The sequence below is a fragment of the Lagenorhynchus albirostris genome, chromosome 5 (assembly GCF_949774975.1).
Source record: "Lagenorhynchus albirostris chromosome 5, mLagAlb1.1, whole genome shotgun sequence".
In the NCBI taxonomy this organism is placed as follows: domain Eukaryota; kingdom Metazoa; phylum Chordata; class Mammalia; order Artiodactyla; family Delphinidae; genus Lagenorhynchus; species Lagenorhynchus albirostris.
Genome location: NC_083099.1, coordinates 99508638 through 99533368, shown reverse-complemented (window position 1 = coordinate 99533368; position 24731 = coordinate 99508638). Strand labels below are relative to the sequence as shown.

Here is a 24731-nt window from a genome sequence, read left to right as displayed (position 1 = left end):
GGTACTAAGTCTTACCTAAATTTCAGATCTTAACTTGGTTCACAAAGGCTCCCACCATCAGTTCCAAACTTCTATAGTATCTTTACCACCTCTGGTGAAGAAGCACTTTCACCAAGGAATCTTGTCCTAATTTCCACTTTCTGACTCCCCTCTTATTTATTTATTTATCGGTCATCAAATAACCCTTTATTTAATTATTTTCCTTTGTAGTTCTTAACTAGCTAGGCATTCCACTGCACCACTGTTGATGTCATCTCTGATGTCGTGAGGGTGGCAGCCATCAGCATTGCAACCCACGGGCTGGAAAATCCCCAGGACCTCTTTAATGGTTCCAGAGAGTTCTCTAGCTAAAGATCAGTGCCCCATCTGTTGCACAATGTTGACAATCTCATCAAAAGTGATGTTTCCACTGTGCTTAATGTTTTTCTGCTTCTTTCTGTCTCTTGGCAGTTCTTTGACAGCTTTGATGATCAGGACAGAGGCAGAAGGTACTACCTCAATCTGGGCCTGTGTGTTCTGAATGGTCAGTTTCACTGTAATTCTCAGACCCTTCCAATTACTAGTTGCCTGGTGATGTCATCACCAACCTCCTTTGGAGACAGACCGAGGGAGCCGATATTGCTGGCCAGGGCAAATGTGGCACCGACTTTCCCATCAGTGCACCTCAGATATACAGCTTTTATCTCTTTGGGGTTGAACTTAGGCGGCAAGGTGGAGGTGGCTGGTATCATATGAACCCATATTTGGGATGACCCAAGAAAGTTGCACCTTGGCCGCTTCAAGCTGAAAGCTCCCTTCTGTTTTAAAAGTGCTATTTTCCCAGACAGCCTCTTCAATAAGTGGTGCTGGGAAAACTGGACAGGTACATGTAAAAGTATGAGATTAGAACACTCCCTAACACCATACACAAAAATAAACTCAAAATGGATTAAAGACCTAAATGTAAGGCCAGACACTATCAAACTCTTAGAGGAAAACATAGGCAGAACACTCCATGACATAAATCACAGCAAGATCCTTTTTGACCCACCTCCTAGAGAAATGGAAATAAAAACAAAAATAAACAAATGGGACCTAATGAAATTTCAAAGCTTTTGCACAGCAAAGGAAACCATAAACAAGACCAAAAGACAACCCTCAGAATGGGAGAAAATATTTGCAAATGAAGCAACTGACAAAGGATTAATCTCCAAGATTTACAAGCAGCTCATGCAGCTCAATAACAAAAAAACAAACAACCCAATCCAAAAATGGGCAGAAGACCTAAATAGACATTTCTCCAAAGGGTATATACAGATTGCTGACAAACAAATGAAAGAATGCTCAACATCATTAATCATTAGAGAAATGCAAATCAAAAGTACAATGAGATATCATCTCACACCGGTCAGAATGGCCATCATCAAAAAATCTACAAACAATAAATGCTGGAGAGGGTGTGGAGAAAAGGGAACACTCTTGCCCTGCTGGTGGTAATGTGAATTGGTACAGCCACTATGGAGAACAGTATGGAGGTTCCTTACAAAACTACAAATAGAACTACCATATGACCCAGCAATCTCACTACTGGGCATATACCCTGAGAAAACCATAATTCAAAAAGAATCATGTACCAAAATGATCATTGCAGCTCTGTTTACCGTAGCCAGGAGATGGAAGCAACCTAAGTGTCCATCATTGGATGAATGGATAAAGAAGGTGTGGCACATATATACAATGGAATATTACTCAGCCATAAAAAGAAACAAATTTGAGTTATTTGTAGTGAGGTGGATAGACCTAGAGTCTGTCATACAGAGTGAAGTAAGTCAGAAAGAGAAAGACAAATACCGTAAGCTAACACATATATATGGAATCTCCGAAAAAAAAATGTCATGAAGAACCTAGGGGTAAGATGGGAATAAAGATACAGACCTAATAGAGAATGGACTTGAGGATATGGGGAGGGGGAACGGTAAGCTGTGACAAAGTGAGAGAGAGGCATGGACATATATACACTACCAAACGTAAAATAGATAGCTAGTGGGAAGCAGCCGCATAGCACAGGGAGATCAGCTCGGTGCTTTGTGACCACCTAGAAGGGTGGGATAGGGAGGGTGGGTGGGAGGGAGATGCAAGAGGGAAGAGATATGGGAACATATGTATATGTATAACTGATTCACTTTGTTATAAAGCAGAAACTAACATACCATTGTAAAGCAATTATCCTCCAATAAGGACATAAAGACAAACAAACAAAAAAACCCAAAAATTCAATAACTATTCAGACAACTTCTATTTATCCTTTTTTTTTGAAGTTTTGAATTTATTTAATTTATTTTTTTATACAGCAGGTTTTTATTAGTCATCAGTTTTATACACATCAGTGTATACATGTCAATCCCAATATCCTAATTCATCACACAACCACCCACACCACCGCTTTCCCCCCTTGGTGTCCATACATTTGTCCTCTACATCTGTGTCTCAATTTCTGCCCTGCAAACCGGTTCATCTGTACCATTTTTCTAGGTTCCACATACATGCGTTAATATACGATATTTGTTTTTCTCTTTCTGACTTACTTCACTCTTTATGACAGTCTCTAGATCCATCCACGTCTCAGCAAATGATCCAATTTCGTTTCTTTTTATGGCTGAGCAATATTCCATTGTATATATGTACCACAACTTCTTTATCCATTTGTCTGTCGATGGGCATTTAGGTTGCTTCCATGACCTGGCTATTGTAAATAGTGCTGCAATGAACATTGGGGTGCATGTGTCTTTTTGAATTATAGTTTTCTCTGAGTATATGTCCAGTAGTGGGATTGCTGGATCATATGGTAATTGTATTTTTACTTTTTTAAGGAACCTCCATACTGTTCTCCATAGTGGCTGTATCAATTTACATTCCCACCAACAGTGCAAGAGGGTTCCCTTCCAATATTATTATTGTTTAAGACATTTCATATTCATTTAGATTTACCCATGTATTTACCCTTTCTGTTGTTCATTATGTCTTCCTATTTCATTTTGCTTTCTATCTGGAACCATTTACCTTCTGACTAAAGAATTCCCATTAGTATTTCTTTAGTGTAAGTCTACTAGTGAATAATTTTTTCAGTTTTTCATGTGAAAACATCTTTATTTCACTTTCATTTTAGAAAGTTATTTTTCAGTGGGTGCAAAATTCTAGTACAGTTATTTTCTTCTAGCTCTGACATTAGTTGTCACTTTGATGTTTGTGGTCTACTTTCTTTTGTTGAGAATTCAAGCATCAGTTTTATCACGGCTATTTTAAAAATCATACATCTTTTTCCTCTAGCTTGTATTAATATTTTCTCTGTCTTTGGTTTTGAAAAATGTTACTATGATACACCTATATGTATGCTTTCTCTGTATTTAATTTAAATGATGTTTATGGTTTCCTGAATTTGTGGCTTCATGTTTATTATGAACATCATTTTGATCTTCAAATTTTATCTCTGCTTCATCTGTCTCTTCTGAATTTGTTTTGGTTTGTTTTTGGTAGGATTTAAATTACATATATGTTAAATATTTTCACTATTTCCCATATATCTCTTATGCTTCCTCTTTTTTTTTTTTTGTATTTTCCATTCTGTTTTTCTCTCTGTGCTTTGTACAGAAGATTTTCTCCAAATGTATGTTCCAATTTACTAATGCTCTCCTAAATTGCTTCTAATCTACTGCTCTTAACTTTTTAAGTTTAGTTATTATATTTTTTCAGCTCTATAATTTCATTTGAAGAATTTTTATATTTTTGAGTTTTATGCTGAGATTTTCCATTTTGTGATCTTATTTCTGGAACATATTAATATGTTATTTTAAAGATCACGTATAATAATTCCAATATTTGGATCTCCAGTAAGTATATTTCTATAATCTGTTTTTCTCTTATTTTTCAGTCATGTGGTTTTGCCTCCTAGTAATTTTTCATTAGCAGCTAGAAAATACATTTGATAAATTGTAGTGATATTTTAAGACTCTAGATAATATCTTCTAGAGAGCATTCATTTTTATTTGGTAGTTAGATAAAAGGAAGATTAATTTTAATTAAATCAAGGATTAAGTTGATTTAATGTCTAGCCCTTATAGAGTTGTAAGTTAAAATTGGAATGTTTGCCTAAGCCTCTCCTCGGTTGGCCTGAAGTCCAATTTTTGACCACCAGCACTGTAAGACTGCTAGAAATTTTGCTTAGCTTCTCAGCCTCCTGGCTTCTACTTACAAACAGACAAACATCTAAAAGGAGAACTTAGGGCCAAATTGGGCTCACTTCTCTATTCTTGCATTCTTTCTTAGCCTAGGTTCCCTAGAAAATAGATCCTGAGGTAAAGGTTAAGTGCTAATTTTTAACAGGGAGGTATAACTCTGAGATAGTAAAAGTAAAGGGAAAATAAAGTGGGTAGAAAAGGAGGAAAAGGAAATATGAGCTAGTGTATTACTGCAGATGACCACAGCTTCATGAAGAGAGGCTCACTGTATAGAAACACTATATAGAAACACTGTATAGAAACACTATTGTCTTGGAGTAGTCTGATAGAGGGAGAAAGAGAGAGGAATTTATTCAATGGCTCCCTCTATTGATTGACTTAACTTTCATTGGTCAAAATTTACCCACAAGACATTAACTTCTATGCATTCCTGATGTTTCAACGGGTCTCTTCAGACCCACCAAGGAAACTGAATCCCATACCCTACAACATGTTGATCCTTCTAACTCCAGAACTAGTGAGAGTAATCAGATCCTTGATGGGTATGGTGGGGCCTGGCGCCATAGCTGCAGCAACTCATACCACATCAGGAGCAATGGAGTCTGTGTGGAGACTAGCTAGCACTCACCTTGGGGGAGGCTGAGGCAGCCTGCAAAGCTTGTTGAAGAAATGGTTGTGACCTTGTGTCCACAGTAAGTTTGAGGACCTGGAGAACAGATAGGGCCTAGAAGATTTAAGGAGGTTCCTCAATGTGTCCAATGCACCTTCTCCTGGGAATCTTGACCTAGCAAAGCCCTTAGTAGCTTCATAGTTTCCAAATGTCTTTAAGCAGTGGTTTTATGTATTGTCCAGCATTTCTGATTCTCAGGGGAAGGTTTAGTCTGCAACCAACCACTCCACATTACTAGAAAAGAAAAAAAAAAGGCACTGCTATCTTTTAAAGATCTTATAATGGTAACATATAATGTTATCCACAGGCACAACTGACATCCAAATATAGCTAAAAAACTAGTTGACATCTGCTGCAGAGTAAAACTAGTGGGACACCAAGAAGCCAGGTTCTCACTTGTCAGATATAAATCACCCCTCACCTCTATGTTGACTCCTCAGATAAGTTCAGTTGATATTTTCAAAGTCAACTTGCCCTTGATTTCCTCAGATTAGTCACTGTTAGTGTTACTCACCCATTGGAAAGTCCCGTCCTCAGGAAACCACTAATCACGGGTGGGGCCATAAGAGAAGGGCACACAATATACCAATTATATCATCTCTGAAGCAGAGGGTTCACAAGTGCCTTTATTTTTTTTCTGAATGCATAAATTCCTTTATTGAAAATATTGGGTTAGCACTGCAGTACATATACTCAATATCCATAAATCAAGGGCCACACATTTCTGATTGGAAAATACTGTTTTAAATAGAGAACACAGCATCTGGATATGCTCTCGCAAGTATAATGTCATGGACTAAACTAGGTAGGAGTGAACTATATGCAAAATGACCATTTTGTTAATAGCATATGGTTGCAAATGGCATAAATGGTAAATGTGATCATCATGAGACATTCCTGGTGTCTCACACCAACACATAATTTAACAAGCAGATTAAGGTTAAACTGCCAATAAGTTGTTAATTAAGAGTTCTCAGTAGGAGGACTTGGGTGAAAGTACACCCAGTCTATAGATTTAAGATTTTATAGCATTCATTTAAACTTGCATGGAATGTGAGTGGAGTAAAATAATTGTTGATTTGACAGGAGGCCACTTGGCAATTTGTTTGTTCTCTTTTATATATAGTCTAAAATAAGAGAATATCTAGCTAAAGGAAATATTCTGTCAGCTTAAGGCCAACATTCTAAGAACTGTTTACTTCTTTAAAATGCAGTTATATAAACACTACTTTTCATTAATTTTTCCTTTCAAAGATCACTATGTGTTTAATTCTGACTGCTGCAAAAACTCAACTCACACTAATCATTATCTCTTCTTCCTTTTCCCAGCTAAAGTCTATCTCTGGTCTAACCTACAGTCTATAATTCAACTTCTTGTGACATACTCTAAGAATTTCAGAATCTCCTCATCTGCTGCTGTTCTAAAACATTACTGACCTATATGAACCCTGTAATTTTTAGCCTCTTCCAAATTAGGCCAAAGATTTTAGCTCTTTTTTTTTTTTTTAAGATTTTAGCTCTTAATGAAACCTCCTTATAGAAATTTACCATTGTATCTGTTCTATATTTTTATGTAATGTAAAAAACAGGAAGAATCAGTGTAAGGAGCTCATTAGGACCACTAAATAAAGGTCTTCTCTTATATTTGCTACCTTCTCAGGGCACTTAGATGCCTCTCTTTAGAAAAATGTCACCCTTTGGAGAATGGTAAGAGATGCATGCTTAATCATACAGTTCATGGAAATTGAGAAATGTTTCATTAGCTTCCTCCAAAATAACAATAAGTTTACTACAAAGGTTTTAGGATAACAACCTTTCTCTACTTCCTCCCAATCTGTCATTGTCACCACCATGGGTCATCCTTGCCACAGCAATCTGAATATGTGTGGCCTATGGGAAATGATGACTTTTCCAAAGAGAAGAGGACCCTTCTTCAGTAAAGGGAACATACACGGCTCTGGTTTCCTGCTAGAGCTTAACGTATAAGCCCCATTCAACATCAAGAAATACTGTATCACAAAATTGTGTATGCAGTTAAAAAACTATGTGTGCAGTATGATCTCAGTTATAAAATATGTGTGTCTATAAAACATGTATGCATGTATGAGGATATATAGTAAAGTGTTAACCAATTATGGATCATGGAATTATGGGTACAAGCTAATTTCTATGCACTTATTTGTGTTGTCGTCATTTTATTTATTGGACATGTAATATTTTTTTCAAAAAACTTAAAAAAAAAACTGTTTTGTCAGATGTTGTGCTCTTCCAGGTAAAATACATGCGCTATGCTCTTCTAGGTATGTAAGTCAGTAAATAAACATGAAATGCATAGAACAAGCAAATAGCTTGTTCTCAATAAATGTTAACTATTATGGATACAGCACAGGAAATTAAATTTAACTTTTTCATGAAATGCAATTTTAAAATATCTATATTTAAAGGCATGGGTCTTAAAAGAGTGTACAGATCTACAAAGGAACCAAGTAATCTACTAAAAGTGCTTGCCTCCTTTTTTATTTTTTTAGTTTAATTTAATTTTATTTTATTTTGCCACATTGTGCTGCTCACGGGATCTTACTTCCCCCACCAGGGATTGAACCCAGTTCCCCTGGAGTGGAAGCCCAGAGTCCTAACCACTGGACCACCAGGGAATTTCCACTTGCTTCCTTTCTTAAAATGAGGTATAACTGAAACAGGAAAAAAAAGACTTATAAAGACTATTAGGCAGAGGACTATAAGAGATTTGAAGTCAACAACTCTTTAGCTGTGAGTGCTGCCCCTCACTGGCTAAGGTTATAATCTGGGTAAAAAATAATGAAAAAATATTTGGAGAGAAAAATGATGAGCAAAAGAAGACTAGAAGAGGGAAAAGAGGACAGGAACAGAAAGGAGAGAAAAAAGTTAGAGCTAATTATAATGATTAATAGGAGGAAAGAGAAAAGAGAACAATAAAATGAATAACAATTGGAGGGGACTTCCCTGGTGGCACAGTGTTAAGAATCTGCCTGCCAATGTAGGGGACATGGGTTCGAGCCCTGGTCTGGGAAGATCCCACATGCTGCCGAGCAACTAAGCCCATGTACAACAACTACTGAGCCTGCACTCTAGAATCTGCGAGCCACAACTACTGAAGCGCACGCACCTAGAGCCCCTGCTCCGCAACAAGAGAAGCCACTGCAATGAGAAGCCCGTGCACTGCAACAAAGAGTAGCCCCCACTTGCTGCAACTAGAGAAAAGCCCACGTGCAGCAACGAAGACCCAACATGGCCAAAAATAAATAAATAAATAGATAGATACATAAATAAATAAATTTATTTTAAAAATGAATAACAATTGGAAGAGTGGCATCTACATAGACCAATTAATGTTACACATGTCAGGCCTTCTGCTACGTGTTTTATAAGAAGTATCTCATTTAGTTTTTAAAATTGAAAACTAAATATAGAAATTGGTATTAAATTGTCCCTGTTTAACAGAGGAGAAAACTAAGATTTTCAGGGTTTAAGTGATTTTTCCCCCAGATCATGTATTACATCTCTTTAATGAGGTATGTCCTGTCCTTTTGAGCTTCACTTTGGCCTGATTTGTCTTCTTGGGGTGTGATGTCCCATCTTCCCATATTATAAAATAAATGAACAGAATATCTGTCCCTTGTTTGATGTCCTCTACATTGTCACTATTTTCTATAATCCTGTGAATGAAGCAGGCTTAATAGGGCTCAAAATAACTTAATGTGAAGACAAATGCAAAGATCTAACTCTAATACCATATTCATATTTTCCAAACTAAAACTTAAATCATTAATTCTATGACATTATACTTGCAAATTTATTACATATAAAATTTTACTAAAGTTAAAGAGAAAATCACAGAATACTTTTTTGAAAAGCATCAAATTAAACAAAATGTGTTTGGCACCAAAATTTTACTGTTATCACCATAAATGCTTGACATCTGTATCACCACTCACTTAATAAGGAATATTTTCCCCCCAAAAAAACTAAATGGGAAAAGTGTCTGCTGTGAAGTTTCAGATCCTTCCCCTTTCTGATGGCAGTGTCTCCTGTGATGATCCTGTCCCTGCCCAGTCATGTATATTACTGGGTGTGTTGAGGGCAGATAATCAGTCTTTTTTGGTTCATAGGTTGCCAGACAAGAGGAGCCCCTCTGAGGATCCTCATCTGATCTGATTTAGATCACAAGATTCCACACTAGCCTGATGCCATAGTTAAAGGAGATCTTGAGGGTCTTACGTATGGAAGGAATGATAATTATTTTGTTCAAAGGACAGACTGCTAGATTGCAAAAATGGCTATAACACATTGTAGCTTCTTCCACCAGAGATGTTTATTTCTCCACCCTTTGAATCTAGACTGGTCTTGTGATTTATATCACCATCAGTGTGCAACAGAACTGATGTTGTACCAATTCCAGGGCTAGAGCACCTTCACTCTCTCTGATCATGTCAACCATGTGAACATACATGGGCTACCTGCTGCATGATGACAGGTATGTGGCCCAGTCACCATTGTCGCTCCAGCCAACAGCTAACCAACACAGAAGCAGTTTTTTAGCTGCTCAGAGACACTCGAGGAAGTTAAATGAGCTAGTTGAGAAGAGCACCCAATTGATCCCAGCCCAAATTGCTGACCTAAGAATTGTGAAATAAACAGATGGTTGTTATTTTAAGGACGTCAATTGCAGGTAGGGGAGGTTGTCACGCAGCAGTAGGTAAGTGACACAGACACCTAAATGTCACAGAGCCATTTATCGATGTCCTGTCCTTTCTCCTCTGGTCTTCAATTCTCTCTCTGCCATAGATCAATTGTGCATAAATCGGTGGGTCTGTTTTGAGCATTGCAGTCTGTTCCAGTAGTCTATTTATCTGTGTCTACACCAGTTCGACACTATGTTATTCAATGTAGCTTGATATCTGATGAGGCAAGTCTCCCACAACACACCTTTTTCTTCTTCCTTTTCTTCTTCAGGAGAGCCTTGGCTATTCTTAACCTTCTGTTCAATTCTGTAAATTTTGGATGAGTTTATCGAGTACAATAGGAAAAAAACACTCTGCTGGGATTTTTTTTTTTTTTTTTTTTTGCGTTACGCGGGTCTCTCACTGTTGTGGCCTCTCCCCTTGCGGAGCACAGGCTCCGGACGTGCAGGCTCAGCAGCCATGGCTCACGGGCCCAGCTGCTCCGCGGCATGTGGGATCTTCCCGGACCAGGGCACGAACCCGTGTCCCCTGCCTTGGCAGGCGGACTCTCAACCACTGCACCACCAGGGAAGCCCTGCTGGGATTTTTTTTTATTGAAATCTTATTAAATCCAGGGATAAACTTGGAAGAATTGGCATTTTTTAAAAATTGAAGTACAGTTGATTAACAATGTTGTATTAATTTCTGCTGTACAGCAAAGCAATCAGTTATACACATATATACATTCTTTTTTATATTCTTTTCCATTATGGCTTATCCCAGACATTGAATATAGTTCCCTGTGCTATACAGTAGGACCTTGTCCATCCATTCCCTAAGTAGTAGTTTGCATCTACTGACCCCAAACTTGAAGTCCATTCCTCCCCCACCATCAACCCCCTTGGCAACCACAAGTCTGTTCTCTACGTCTGTGAGTCTCTTTCTGCTTTGTAGATAGGTTCATTTGTGTCATATTTTAGATTCCACATATAAGAGATATCATATGGTATTTGTCTTTCTCTTTCTGACTTACTTCACTTAGTATGATAATCTCTAGTTGCACCCATGTTGTTGCAAATGTCATTATTTTGTTCTTTTTTATGGCTGAGTAGTATTCCATCGTACCACATCTTCTTTATCCATTCATCCATCGATGGACATTTAGGTTGTTTCCATGTCTTGGCTATCGTGAATAGTGCTGCTATGCACATAGGGGTGCATGTATCTTTTTGAATTATAGCTTTGTCTGGATATATGCCCAGGAGTGGGATTGCTGGATCATATGGTAATTCTATTTTTAGTTTTCCAAGGAACCGCATACTGTTTTCCATAGTGGCTGCACCAACTTCATTCCCACCAGCAGTGTAGGAGGGTCCCCTTTTCTACACACCCTCTCTAGCATTTGTTATTTGTAGACTTTAATGATGGCCATTTTGACTGGTGTGAGGTGGTACCTCATTGTACCTTTGATTTGCACGTCTCTAATAATTAGCGATGATGAGCATCTTTTAACGTGCCTATTGGCCATCAGTATGTTTTCTTTGGAGAAATGTCTATTTTGGACTTCTGCCCATTTTTTGATTGGGTTATTTGTTTTTTTTGTTTTTGAGTTGTATGTGTTGTTTGTATATTTTGGAAGTTAAGCCCTTGTCAGTCACATCACTTGCAAATATTTTCTCCTATTCTGTAGGTTGTCTCTTCGTTTTGTTTATGGTTTCCTTCACTGTACAAAAGCTTGTAAGTCTGATTAGGTCCCATTTGTTTATTTTTGTTTTTATTTCTATTTTCTTTCTGACCTAAGAAAACATTGGTATGATTTATGTCAGAGAATGTTTTGCCTTTGTTCTCTTCTAGGAGTTTTATGGTGTCTTGTCTTATATTTGACTTTACTTGTGAGTTTATTTTTGTCCATGGTGTGAGGGTGTGTTCTAACTTCATTGATTTACATGCAGCTGTCCAACTTTCCCAGCACCATTTGCTGAAGAGACAGTCTTTCCCATTGTATATTCTTGCCTCCTGTGTCAAAGATTAATTGACCGTAGATGTATGGGTTTATTTCTGGGCTCTCTATTCTGTTCCATTGATCCACATATCTGTTACTGTGCCAATACCACACTGTTTTGACTACTGTAGCTTTGTAGTATTGTCTGAAATCTGGGAGGGTTATGCCTCCTGCTTTGTTCTTTTTCCTCAGGATTGCTTTGGCAATTCTAGGTCTTCATGGTTCCATATAAATTTTAGGATTATTTGTTCTAGTTCTGTGAAAAATGTCATGGGTAATTTGATAGAGATTGCATTAAATCTGTATATTGCTTTGGGTAGTATGACCATTTTAACAATATTAAAGGAACTGACTTATTTTTGATATTGATTTTTCCTATCTACAAACATCTCTCTATTATTGAAGTGTTCTTTGGTCTCTTCTAATAAATTTTTATGTAATTTCCCACATAAATATTTTGTACATCTTTTTAAGATTTATTCATAAGTACGCTGCATTTTTATTATTAATATAAGTTAGATTAAAAAAAGTTTTTCCAACTGACTATCAAAGTGAAAATGACTCATTAATTGTAATAATTTGTGGGCATTTGAATATTTTCTATTTAGGAAATAATCTAAAGAAAATAGCTCTCTCTCTACCCCTTATGATTGACAATGGATGAGTCCAAAACAAGATCTGCAAATACAAGAAGAAAGAGGGGGAAGAAAGAGAAATAAAGCCAAAAATGCCCCCTTCTTTCATTACAAGTTTGTAAGTCTGAAACAGACTGAGTGGAGGCAAGGAGTAACTACTTAGATAAGAGTACGTAGTTTTGATATTACACTTGCAGGGAAAGAAGGCAAATTATTATAAGACCAGATGAAACTTTTATTTTCTAAGAGCAGCTGTAGGATCCCTGGCACAACAGGACATTTGCTATCCTAAATGTCCCAATCAATGAAAACAATTTAAGCTAACAAAGAAGACAGTCAGATAGCCAACAGGCACATGAAAATATGTTCAACATCGCTAATTACTTAGAGAAATGCAAATCAGAACTACAATGAGGTATCACCTCACACCTGTCAGAATGCCATCATCAAAAAGTCTATGAATAATCAATGCTGGAGAGGGTGTGGAGAAAAGGGAACCTTCCTACACTGTTGGCAGGAATGTAAATTGGTGCAGCTGCTATGGAAAACAGTATTGAGATTCCTTAAAAAACTAAACAATAGATTTGCCATATGATCCAGCAATACCACTCCTAGGCATGTATTCGGCAAAGATAAAACTAATTTGAAAAGATACACGCACCCTGATGTTCATAACAGCACTATTTACAATAAACCGAGACATGGAGACAACCGAAGAGCCCATAAACAGACAACTGGTTTAAGGAGATGTGGTATACACACACACACACACACACACACACACACACACACACACTGGATTATTACTTAGACATGAAAAGGAATGAAATATTGCCATTTGCTGCAACATGGATGGACCTAGAGATTATCATACCAAGTGAAGTAAATCAGACAGACAAAGATATGATATTATATTACTTATATGTAGAATCTAAAAAATAATACAAATGAAACTATTTACAAAACAGAAACAGACTCACAGACATAGAAAACAAACTTATGGTTACCAGAGGGGAAAGGGATGGGGGAGGGATAAATTAGGAGTATGTGATTAACAGGTACAAACTACTATACATAATATAGATAAGCAACAAGGATCTACTGTATAGCACAAGGAACTATATTCAATATCTTATAATAACCTATAATGGAAAATCTGAAAAAAACTACATGCATATAATTGAATCACTTTGCTGTACACCCAAAACTAACACAATATTGTAAATCAACTATATTTCAATTAAAACAAAAAATTTAAGCTTTATGAAAAAAAGTATAAGATGTATTTCATGTTTCTCTGAGATGGCAAGGAAACTAAAGTATCCATAAACACCAACATCAAAGTAAAAGTGGGAAACCTAAGAGGAAAGCAAGAACCAAAACCAGCATTTGTCTGAAGGCGTCTCCAGAAACCCTGGTGGCTTTGAGTTTCGGTTTTCATGTCTGGCCAATTCTGGTGATAAATGATAAAGCTCAGGGACCTCCAAGACTGGGAGTCTAGTTAGATCACCCCGTACATTGCTGAGGCCCTGTGGGGCAAATAATGGCCCTCCAAATGTGTCCATGCCATAATCCCCTATACCTGTGAGCATGCTGTTAAACGGCAAAGGGGAACTACGGTTGCAGAGGGAATTAAAGTTGCTAATCAGCTGACTTGAAGATAGATTATCCTGGATTATCCAGTGTAATCATAAGGGCCTTTTAAATGTGGAAGAGGGAGACAGAAGGCCGGAGTCATAAATAGATTTGAAGATGCTATGCTGCTGACTTCAAAGATAGAGAAAAGGGGGCTTCCCTGGTGGCGCAGTGGTTGAGAGTCCGCCTGCCGATGCAGGGGACACGGGTTCGTGCCCCGGTCCGGGAAGATCCCACATGCCGCGGAGCGGCTAGGCCCGTGAGCCATGGCCGCTGAGCCTGCGCGTCCGGAGCCTGTGCTCCGCAAGGGGAGAGGCCACAACAGTGAGAGGCCCACGTACTGCAAAAAAAAAAAAAAAAAAAAAAAAAAAAGATGGAGAAAAGGACCAGGAATCAAGGAACGTACATGGCCTCTAGAAGCTGGAAAAAACAAGGAAACAGATTCTTGCACACAGACCTCCAGAAGCAGTGCAGCACTGCTGACATTTTAAATTTACCTCAGTGAGATTCATTTCAGATTTCTGACCCCCAGAACTGTAAGATAATAAATTTGTGTTTAAATCATGTAGTTGGTGATTATTTGTTACAACAGCAATAGAAAAGTAATACAAACCCCAAAGGGATAATATATTTCCAGAACATTTTCAATATAGGATTCTGAGGGAAAATTATGGCTATGGAGATGACAGAATGATTTCTATAATAAATGTTAAAATGAACACAAACATACTCAACCCATTCAGGAGTTTAACAAACACGAACAACTTATTGAATTGGATTTAATCAAATTAAAAGCATTATTTGCCTCTGGGAAAGGTAAGGCAAGTTTCATTAGCAATTACAAGGCTTCCCTGGTGGTGCAGTGGTTAAGAATCCGCCTGCTAATGCAGGGGACATGGGTTCGATCCCTGGTCCGGGAAGATTCCCACATGCCGCGAAGCAACTAAGCCCCTGCGCCACAGCTGCTGAGCCTGCGCTTCAGAGCCGGTGAGCCACAGCTACTGAAGCCCACACGCCTAGAGCCCGTGCTCCGCAACAAGAGAACCCACCGCAATGAGAAGCCCACGCACCGCAACGAAGAGTAGCCCCTGCTCACCGCAAGCCAGTTCACACTGGCTGTCACAATCCTGCTTTCTTTGGAAGCTTTGCGGAGGGTAAGGTGGATGGGGTATGGGTTTCAGTCCTCTATGAGAAAGACATGAGACAATATACTGGGCTTAATTTGGGCTTTTTACTGATAGCTAAGCCTGCAATAGGTTCAACCAGAGTTATCAATAGAAAAGAATTTTAGAATCATGAAAACTTCAAGCTGTAGGAAAGCTCATAATACCACATCTTGTCTAATTCCCTGACTCTTGGGCATAATGTGGCATCATTCTTGTTTTCTTTTTTTATGTGTTTATCTATTGATGAAGCACTTAGAGTTTATTTATTTATTTATTTATTATTGGACTATACATAGTTGATTTACAATGTTGTGTTAGTTTCTGGTATACAGAAAAGTGATTCAGTTTTATAAATACACACACACACACAATTTTTCAGATTCTTTTCCATTATAGTTCATTACAAGATATTGAATATAGTTCCTTGTGCTATACAATAGGACCTTATTGTTTATCTATTTTATATATATAGTAGTTTGTATCTGCTAATCCTAAACTCCTAATTTTTCCCTTCCCCCAGAGTTTAAATGATTTTCCCAAAGTCACTTTCAAAAAGTGGGCTTTTCTAAAGAATATGAAAATTTCCCAATTAGCCACTCTAAATGAAATTAAGACTGATATATATTATATTTCTAATATCCATCATATTAGAAAACTGAGAAAAATTTAAAATATTTACATATATTTAGTTATTAATTCGATTAGAACACAAAATAAGCCCATTACCTGTTATCATAATGTACAATTTTGAAAAATAACTATCCTTTCCAAAACAAACAAAAAATAAGACAGTTCAAAGAGTGAACTGTTTTATAGTTTTGCAAATCTCTTTAATGTTTAGCTTAATAGACAACTGGATTCTCATATCTGTACTTGCATTCAATCTGCTTCTCTATACTGTTTTTGGCTGAAATAAATGTAGAAAGTCCAGTCATACACAGAGGAGTAATTGACATAGAAAGAGGTATTTAATAGCCTTTTCAGACAATTGATGATATTATTCTTTGCTACTGCATCAAAACTTGACTCATCTTGAAGAATGGTTTCAATGTGGAACCTGAAACAATCTGTCGAATCCATACATGTTATAACTCATATTTTAGGATCTTTTTTCCCAGTCTCATATTTTATAACCCTCATGTATGTATGTCCATATATATGTGTCATAAATATATATATCTCATATACACACATGTGCATGTAGCAGGCACTGTCCTAAGCTCTTTATAGGTATACCTGATTTAATTCTCACAACAGCCTTACAGAGGTAGACATCCATATCTCCATTTTGTAAATGGAGAAACTAATGTAAATAAAAGTAAAGTCTCGGGACTTAACTGGTGCTGCAGTGGTTAAGAATCCGCCTGCCAATGCAGGGGACATGGGTTCAAGCCCTGGTCTGGGAAGATCCCACATGCCGCGGAGCAACTAAGCCCGTGCACCACAGCTACTGAGCCTGTGCTCTAGAGCCTGCGAGCCACAACTACTGAAGCCCACACGCCTAGAGTCCACGCTCGGCAACAAGAGAAGCCACCACAATGAGAAGACCGCACACCGCATCCAAGAGTAGGCCCGGCTCACCGCAACTAAAGAAAGCCCACGCGCAGCAATGAAGACCCAACGTAGCCAAAAATAAATACATTAAATAAGTTAAAAAAAAGTCGCTTCTCAGAGTTTGCCAAGGTCACATAACAAGTAGTGTTAGAACCAGAATATGAATCCATTATGCTGTTGACCCCTACTAATACTACTTCCCTTACTATGGATGGAGTAAATACTAGAAAGTATGTGATTATATCAAGCATATGTCATCAACCCCATTTTGCACCTAAGGAAACTGGGATCTAGACAAGTTAAGTGAGTTACTTAAGGTCACAGAGGTTGTTAGAGGCCCAAACTGGGAACTTTTGCCTTCAGTCTTCTACAATTCAAGAAATCCACAACACAGTAGTCACATAAAAAGGAGACTACAATTTCTTTGTTCATCTATGTTAGGAATAAAGTGGCTAGTATAAATGCGAAGGGTTTTCATTTTCTTCAGAAAAATATATAGACAAATTTTATTTTTCGTTCACTGTTTTGGTCCAAAGTTATTGGATAAAAATTAATGTTTTCATAAGCACAGGCTTGCACACATAAACAAGCACATAGAAACTGGCACTTTAATTCTAAATTTTTATTTAAAGGATTTAATCACAGTAAAAAAAAAATCTACGTCACTCAAGATTTCTTTATTAATGAGTCAAAATAGACAAAACCTAAAACAACTAGAAGAGTTTCATATATGTGCTACAGTCAGATCTTTACAATTTACTTTCACTGGTAAAGTCACCCTTTCTGTCAGAGACTCTAAGTGAAATCTGGTTATATCCTGAGCTTCTGAACACATAACCTCCTGGGCAGTGCCTTGTATTGGGTTGCTAGAGTCTTTCTTGAGATTATTTTACATCTTCAAATCATCTAACTTTCCCCTGATGAGCAATAGTTAAAGGCCATTTATAAAGTTACTGAAGGGACTTTCCTGGTGGCGCAGTGGATGGGACTTTGTGCTCCCAATGCAGGGGGCCCGGGTTCGATCCCTGGTTGAACTGGTTCCCCTGGTCGGGGAACTAGATCCCACATGCATGCCGCAACGAAGAGTTTGTATGCCACAACTAAGGAGCCCACCTGCTGCAAGTAAGACCCAGCGCAACCAAATAAATAAATAAATATTAAAAAAAATAAAGGTACTGAAATCAGATCAGAATGATCTGATTTCAGTACCTTTATTCCTTCAGTACCATTTCCTTCACTTAACGCCCTTGAAAGCTACCACATGACCAAGAATCTCCAAATTCTCTACACATTATTCATGGTCCTCATGATTCTGAGAAACTAATAAACTGTCTTCATGGACTCTCCCTTGGCTCTCATGGGTCACACAAGGTGGTTCACCATTCTCTCTAATGACCTTGTCATGAGATACACCACTCAGCTCTTGTTCTCTCTTCTCCTCTCACTCCACTCCCAGCCAGTCTTGACTAGTGGTGAATAATACTCACCTCAGTGTACCATGACCTCAGAAACCTGCCCACAACAAGCACCCCGCAACCATCCCCCCTTCTCTTCCCTGCATTTATAGAGAAGCATATCCGTGCCTCTTTCGTAGCATGAATTACTATTAAATTTGCTTGTGTACCTGGAGCATGAGCTCTGTAATGGCAGAGATCTGTTATTCATCTTTACTTCCCCTGCACAAAGATTAGGGTCTGACGTGAAATAGGGAGGTCTGCAGAGCTATTTGGGGAAAACTGTGTTTGATGTCTCGATCCACTTCATAATGTTACATTCCTTCCAAACTGAAGGTTCTTAGTCTAATAGAAAGAATGAAGCCTGGGATCCATTCTCTGGTTTGCTAGACATAGGACTTTAGGTAAATTATTTAACCTTTCAGCATCTGTTTTCTGTGAGAGTTTTGGAAAAGTAGTAGATAGTATATTGAAAATATATAAAGTACCTATCATTGTGACACATCGTAGGTGTTCAATGGAGTGTGGCTATTATTTACTTTGCTCCTGTGGCCCCTGATGGTCACACCCCTACTAAAGGTTGTGTGTGGGCACGTTACACACCTAGCTGGAGAGAGGGCAGCTATCACCTGATCAACACATGTTCTTTAGAAAATTTCCTGGCCCTAACTTCCCACTAGGATCATTTACTAATCAATGACACTATTTAATATTGCCATAATCCCTTGTGCCCTTATTCAGTGATAGTCATAACCTACGGAGGTTATATTTTTCTTTCTTTATCTGGAGATTTCTTGTTCTGACATGCTTGCTATTTCACACTGAAATTATTCTGTACATGTATAAAAGAATCAAACTTTAAAATGAAGGGGGCTTCCCTGGCGGTGCAGTGGTTAGGAATCCACCTACCAATGCAGGGGATACGGGTTCAATCCCTGGTCCGGGAAGATCCCACATGCCGCGGAGCAACTAAGTCCCTGCGCCACAGCTGCTGAGCCTGCGCTCCAGAGCCGGTGAGCCACAGCTACTGAAGCCCACACGCCTAGAGCCCGTGCTCTGCAACAAGAGAAGCCACCGCAGTGAGAAGCCCACGCACCACAACGAAGAGTAGCCCCTGCTCACCGCAACTAGAGAGAGCCCGCGCACAGCAATGGAGACCCAATGCTGCAAAAAATAAATTTAAAAAAATATACATATAGGGAATGTTGTCTTTTCAGAACCAAACCTTAAGCACTGACTAAATGATGAAATTTTAATTTTCTTATCATTATAAATGCACGGTAGCACTCTCTCTATATATATATCTCCCAGTCATAAAAAGTAAATAGGTTTCTTTGCTTTGAACTGAGAGATACTTTGGTTAAAAAGCATCCGTTGTGAGTAAACCTTACTTGCTTTCACAATACAAAGAACTATCTGGGCCTGCATTAGTTTAGATGGTCAGATAACTGATCACAGGTTAAATGTTGAGGGCAAGAGAATGACCGTTTATTGCAGTCGCCAGACAGAGAAGAGTGCCTGTCACGAAACAGGTAAGAAAACTCTATGAACAAATGCATCTTCTCCAGCACTCAGCTATTACCAAGCCCAGCAGGAATTTGGACCTAGGCTTGGCTGACCCCAAAGCCCGTGATCCTCTTACTCTTGCCTCTCCCTGTCTCTGGAAAGCAGGATGCAGTATGTGAGTGGTCCTTCTAACGTGTTGTCCAGCTGCCATTCCTCATATCACAAAGTACAAAATCTATAACCCATTCCCCTTCTCACTACAATATTGGTAACCCAATTTGTCACTCTACCAGAACTACAGAAGGAAGGGAGGGCTTAAAAGAAGTCATCCCCCAAAAGAAATTTCTATTATCTCAAGTATATTTGGAGCGAACTGGAGACTAGAAAGGCAGGTAGTTTCTCGTACATCTATAGATAAGAGTGACCCTGGTAAACCATTTCCTGAAAACAATTTTTTGGTGCTGATCTGAAAGTGAGTGGTTCTGTTTGGTCTCGTGTTTGTTTGTGGGTGGTTGGTTTAGGATGGGATGAACCATTTTTTCTTTTAAATTTTTATTTATTTATTTTGGTTTCTCTGGGTCTTAGTTGCGGCATGTGGGATCTCCGTTGCAGCATTTAGGATCCTTAGTTGCGGCGGTATGAGGGATCTTTTTTTTATTTGCAGCACGTGGGTTTCTTAGTCACAGCATGCGGACTCTTAGTTGTGGCAAGAATGTGGGATCTAGTTCCCTGACCAGGGATCGAACCTGGGACCCCTGAATTGGGAGCACGGAGTGTTACCCTCTGGACCACCAGCGATGAACAATTTTATGGTTAAGGGGCTGTGGGTGAAGATCACTGCCTTCACCCCTCCTCAGGCTTGTCAGACCGGCTTGTTGGAAGGGATGAGCCTGTCAGTTGCAGGCAGCAATTTTCAGGCTATATGGACTGTAGAAGGGATTTGAGTTAATCCATTATTTCCCAAACTTGACCTCCCTCTGACCAACTTCTATCTGGCTAACCGTCTAATTTCCCTGGGGGTTTTCCTTTTTTAACAAAACAACTTTGTTTTGATTTAGCCTAGGACTAGGCTTGGGTTTTAGGGAGGAAACGCCTTTAAACAATTTGCATTTGAAATGAGGAAGTGAAAAAAAAAAAAAAATGACGAGGCAAAGCCAGCTGTTTCCTACAAACCCTTGATAACGGTGCAGCGGTTCATTGTCCTTCTGCCCCAGTGGAAACTGGCTTCCGCCCTTGCCTTGTCTGCTGCTTTTCCAGCCTCCCTCACCTGTCCAGGCAGCTGTAACCTCCCCACTTGTCATCACCCCCGCAAGGTAAGATTCTGAGATACATGTGTGAGCTCTGGGACAACTCGGTCTTTACTCAGTTTTGAGCAAAGCTACACTTTTCTTACAATGGCTGTGACAGGTGACACTTTACAAATACTGCCTCCTTTAATCCTCATAGCTCCCCATGAAGAAGACTGTATTATTATCCTCATTTCATAGAAGAGGGAAGCGAGACTTAAGCCGTGTGTCCAAGTCATTTTTCTGATTCCAAGGCCTGTTCTCTGAACCAGAGGGTTTCAAAATGTCTTCCCATCAGCAGAGTGCTGGTTAGGAACGGAGATTTCCAGGCAGCCAGCTCAGAGATCCTGACTGAGTAAACGTGGAGTGAAGCCCGGCAATCTGTTTTAACGTCTCTGATGGAGGCAGTATTTAAATCTTTCCAGTGATGTTCTCCGCCTTTATATGGCCTGCTTGGTACAGCCCCTTCACACTTCTCAGTGCTGATTGATCACTCTTGCCGGGTTCTCAGAGCACTCTGCTCTCACGGCTAGTATATGTTTGCTTACTAACAGACAAGGCCACGGTGTGTTAAAATTAGCTGGTTTTAGTTCTGTCTTCCTGACTAGTTGGGAGCTACTTGATGCCGAGGATACTGTTTCTTTTTGACTTCCTCTTCCTGAATTGCTTCTTCCACTGATCTTTACATAGCTGGGTTCTCTTTATTATTGGGGCTTCAACTTAAAAGTTTCCTCCTCAGAGAACCTTTTATAATGACCTTAAGAATTAATTCAGCTCATGCAGCTCAATATTAAAATAACAAACAACCCAATCCAAAAATGGGCAGAAGACCTAAATAGACATTTCTCCAAAGAAGATATACAGATTGCCAACAAACACATGAAAGAATGCTCAGCACCACTAATTATTAGAGAAATGCAAATCAAAACTACAATGAGGTATCACCTCACACTGGTCAGAATGGCCATCATCAAAAAATCTACAAACTATAAATACTGGAGAGGGTGTGAAGAAAAGGGAACCCTCTTGCACTGTTGGTGGGAATGTAAATTGATACAGCCACTATGGAGAACAGTATGGTGGTTCCTTAAGAAACTAAAAATAGGACTACCATATGACCCAGCAATCCCACTACTGGGCATATACCCTGAGAAAACCATAATTCAAAAAGAGTCATGTACCACATGTTCATTGCAGCTCTATTTACAATAGCCAGGACATGGAAGCAGCCTAAGTGTCCATCAACAGATGAATGGATAAAGAAGATGTGGCACATACATACAATGGAATATTACTCGGCCATAAAAAGAAACGAAATTGAGTTATTTGTAGTGAGGTGGATGGACCTAGAGTCTGTCATACAGAGTGAAGTAAGTCAGAAAGAGAAAAACAAATACCGTATGGTAACACATATATGTGAAATCTAAAAAAAAAAAACGGTCATGAAGAACCTAGGGGCAGGACGGGAATAAAGATGCAGATGTGGAGAATGGACTTGACGACACAGGGAGCGGGAAGGGTAAGCTGGGACAAAGTGAGAGAGCGGCATGGAAATATATACACTACCAAATGTAAAATAGATAGCTAGTGGGAAGCAGCCGCATAGCACTGAGAGATCAGCTTGGTGCTTTGTGACCACCTAGAGGGGTGGGATAGGGAGAGTGGGAGGGAGGGAGATGCAAGAGGGAAGACATATGGGGATATATGTATATGTATAGCTGGTTCACTTTGTTATAAAGCAGAAACTAACACACCATTGTAAAACAGTTATACTCCAATAAAGATGTTAAAAAAAGATTATATCTCAATAAAACTAGAAAGAATAAATTAAAAAATAAAATAGTTAAAAAAAAGAATTCAGAACCCCACCACTCATTCACTGTCGTATCACCCTATTTTCATATAGCGTAGAGCACAGAGATTTGCATAGTAGGTGCTCAATTAGAACTAGATTATCCAAAGCCAGATTAAGTACATGTGTAGGACACCAGGAAAAGAGGTACCCTGTTTTATTTTTAAATAGAAATCGACATATAATTATATATAAATATATTTTATTTATTTATTTATTTATTTCTTTATTTGTGGTACATGGGCCTCTCACTGTCGTGGTCTCTCCCGTTGCGGAGCACAGGCTCCGGACGCGCAGGCTCAGCGACCATGGCTCACAGGCCCAGCCGCTCCACGGCATGTGGGATCTTACCGGACCAGGGCATGAACCCGTGTCCCCTGCATCGGCAGGCGAACTCTCAACCACTGCGCCACCAGGGAAGCCCTATAATTATATTTTTAAACTGTAGAAGTCATGTGGAAAAAAAAAAATTAGGATTTTCCTGGTCTCTCTTCCACTTACATTATGGCTTAAAATTACTTTTATATAGAATTGCTGGGGCTTCCCTGGTGGCGCAGTGGTTGAGAATCTGCCGGCTAATGCAGGGAACACGGGTTCGAGCCCTGGTCTGGGAGGATCCCACATGCCACGGAGCAACTAGGCCCGTGAGCCACAACTACTGAGCCTGCGCGTCTGGAGCCTGTGCTCCGCAACAAGAGAGGCCGCGATAGTGAGAGGCCCGCGCACTGTGATGAAGAGTGGCCCCTGCTTGCCACAACTAGAGAAAGCCCTCGCACAGAAATGAAGACCCAACACAGCAAAAATAAATAAATAAATTAATAAACTCCTATCCGCAAAAAAAAAAAAAAAGAATTGCTTATTGAAAATGAGCTCCATAACATGTGGGGTCTTTGAGTCTCTAAAGGTTTTAAACTAGCACTGGTATGTGTTTAACATCTTTGTTTTCCAAAACATTTTGAAAATAAATTGGGCAGGTATTATTATTCAGTCCCATGCTGAAGAGGTGGGAAAAAAAAAAAAGGAAGAAAAAAAGGGAAGAATAAGCACAGAAAAGAGGATGTAGCATCAGATCTCACAGGTTAAAGGTTCAGTCCTACAAGAGTGCCCCTTCCTCCCCACTTCAGACAGCAGTCACCAAGTCCCGGTTGTCACCTATGCTTCTGATCTACAGATTGGAGGTTCCAATGACCCCCTCCTTGGGTTTGGTTTATTTGCTAGAGCAGCTCATTTTACTTACTAGATTGCTGGTTTATTGTAAAAGGATGTAACTCAGGAACAGCCAGATGGAAGAGATACATAGGGCAAGGAAGGGGGAAAGGGTACAGAGCTTCTCCAAGCACACTACTCTCCCCAAACCTTCATGTGTTCACCAACCTGGAAGCCCTCTGAACCCCATCCTGTTCGGTTTTTACAGTAGGCATAATTGATTAAATCATTGGCCAATGGTGACTGAATTCAATCTTCAGCCCCTCTCCCCTGCTGGGAGGTCTGGGGGTGAATCTGAAAGTTCCAATCCTCTAATCACAGAGTTGGTTCCCTTGGCAACCAGCCCCCATCCTTAGGTTAGGTCTAAAAGTCACCTCATTAACATAACAAAAGACGCCTTTGTCACTTATCGCTTAGGAAATTTGTGCCAGAAATGGGGACTAAGACCAAATATATATTTCTTATTATAAATCACAGTATCACACCTGTCAGCGAGGCCCCAGATGCAAGGGCATCAAGAGTACAGAAAATAAGAAAATATAGCTTATATAGTTTAGTCCTGTAAACTCCAAAAAATGACTGAAACATAGCTGCAGGCTTCTGGAAATCCTCACCTTCTAACTGGAAGAGAGCCTGAGAGAAGTGGGAACACCTTGTCTTTTTCCATTGTCTTAGACTTTGTAATTAAATTTTGACTTGACATTCTTCCCTAGACTTGGGGATGACAGACCAAATTTTCTTGCTCTGTCCGGTTTTAAAAGAAAGGATTCTTGTAAATGTGTCATACTTTACCAGTATTCTTAATAAACTTTGGCAAGGGTGTGGCTCAGAATGAAACTACTCTTTTCAGA

At 39.1% G+C, this 24731-nt stretch overlaps 1 pseudogene; it reads right to left on the bottom strand.

Moving 5' to 3' along the window:
• Positions 1–213: 213 nt before the first annotated feature.
• Positions 214–9389, bottom strand: LOC132520276 (large ribosomal subunit protein uL11-like; annotated as a pseudogene).
• Between the last annotated feature and the right edge of the window lie 15342 nt (positions 9390–24731).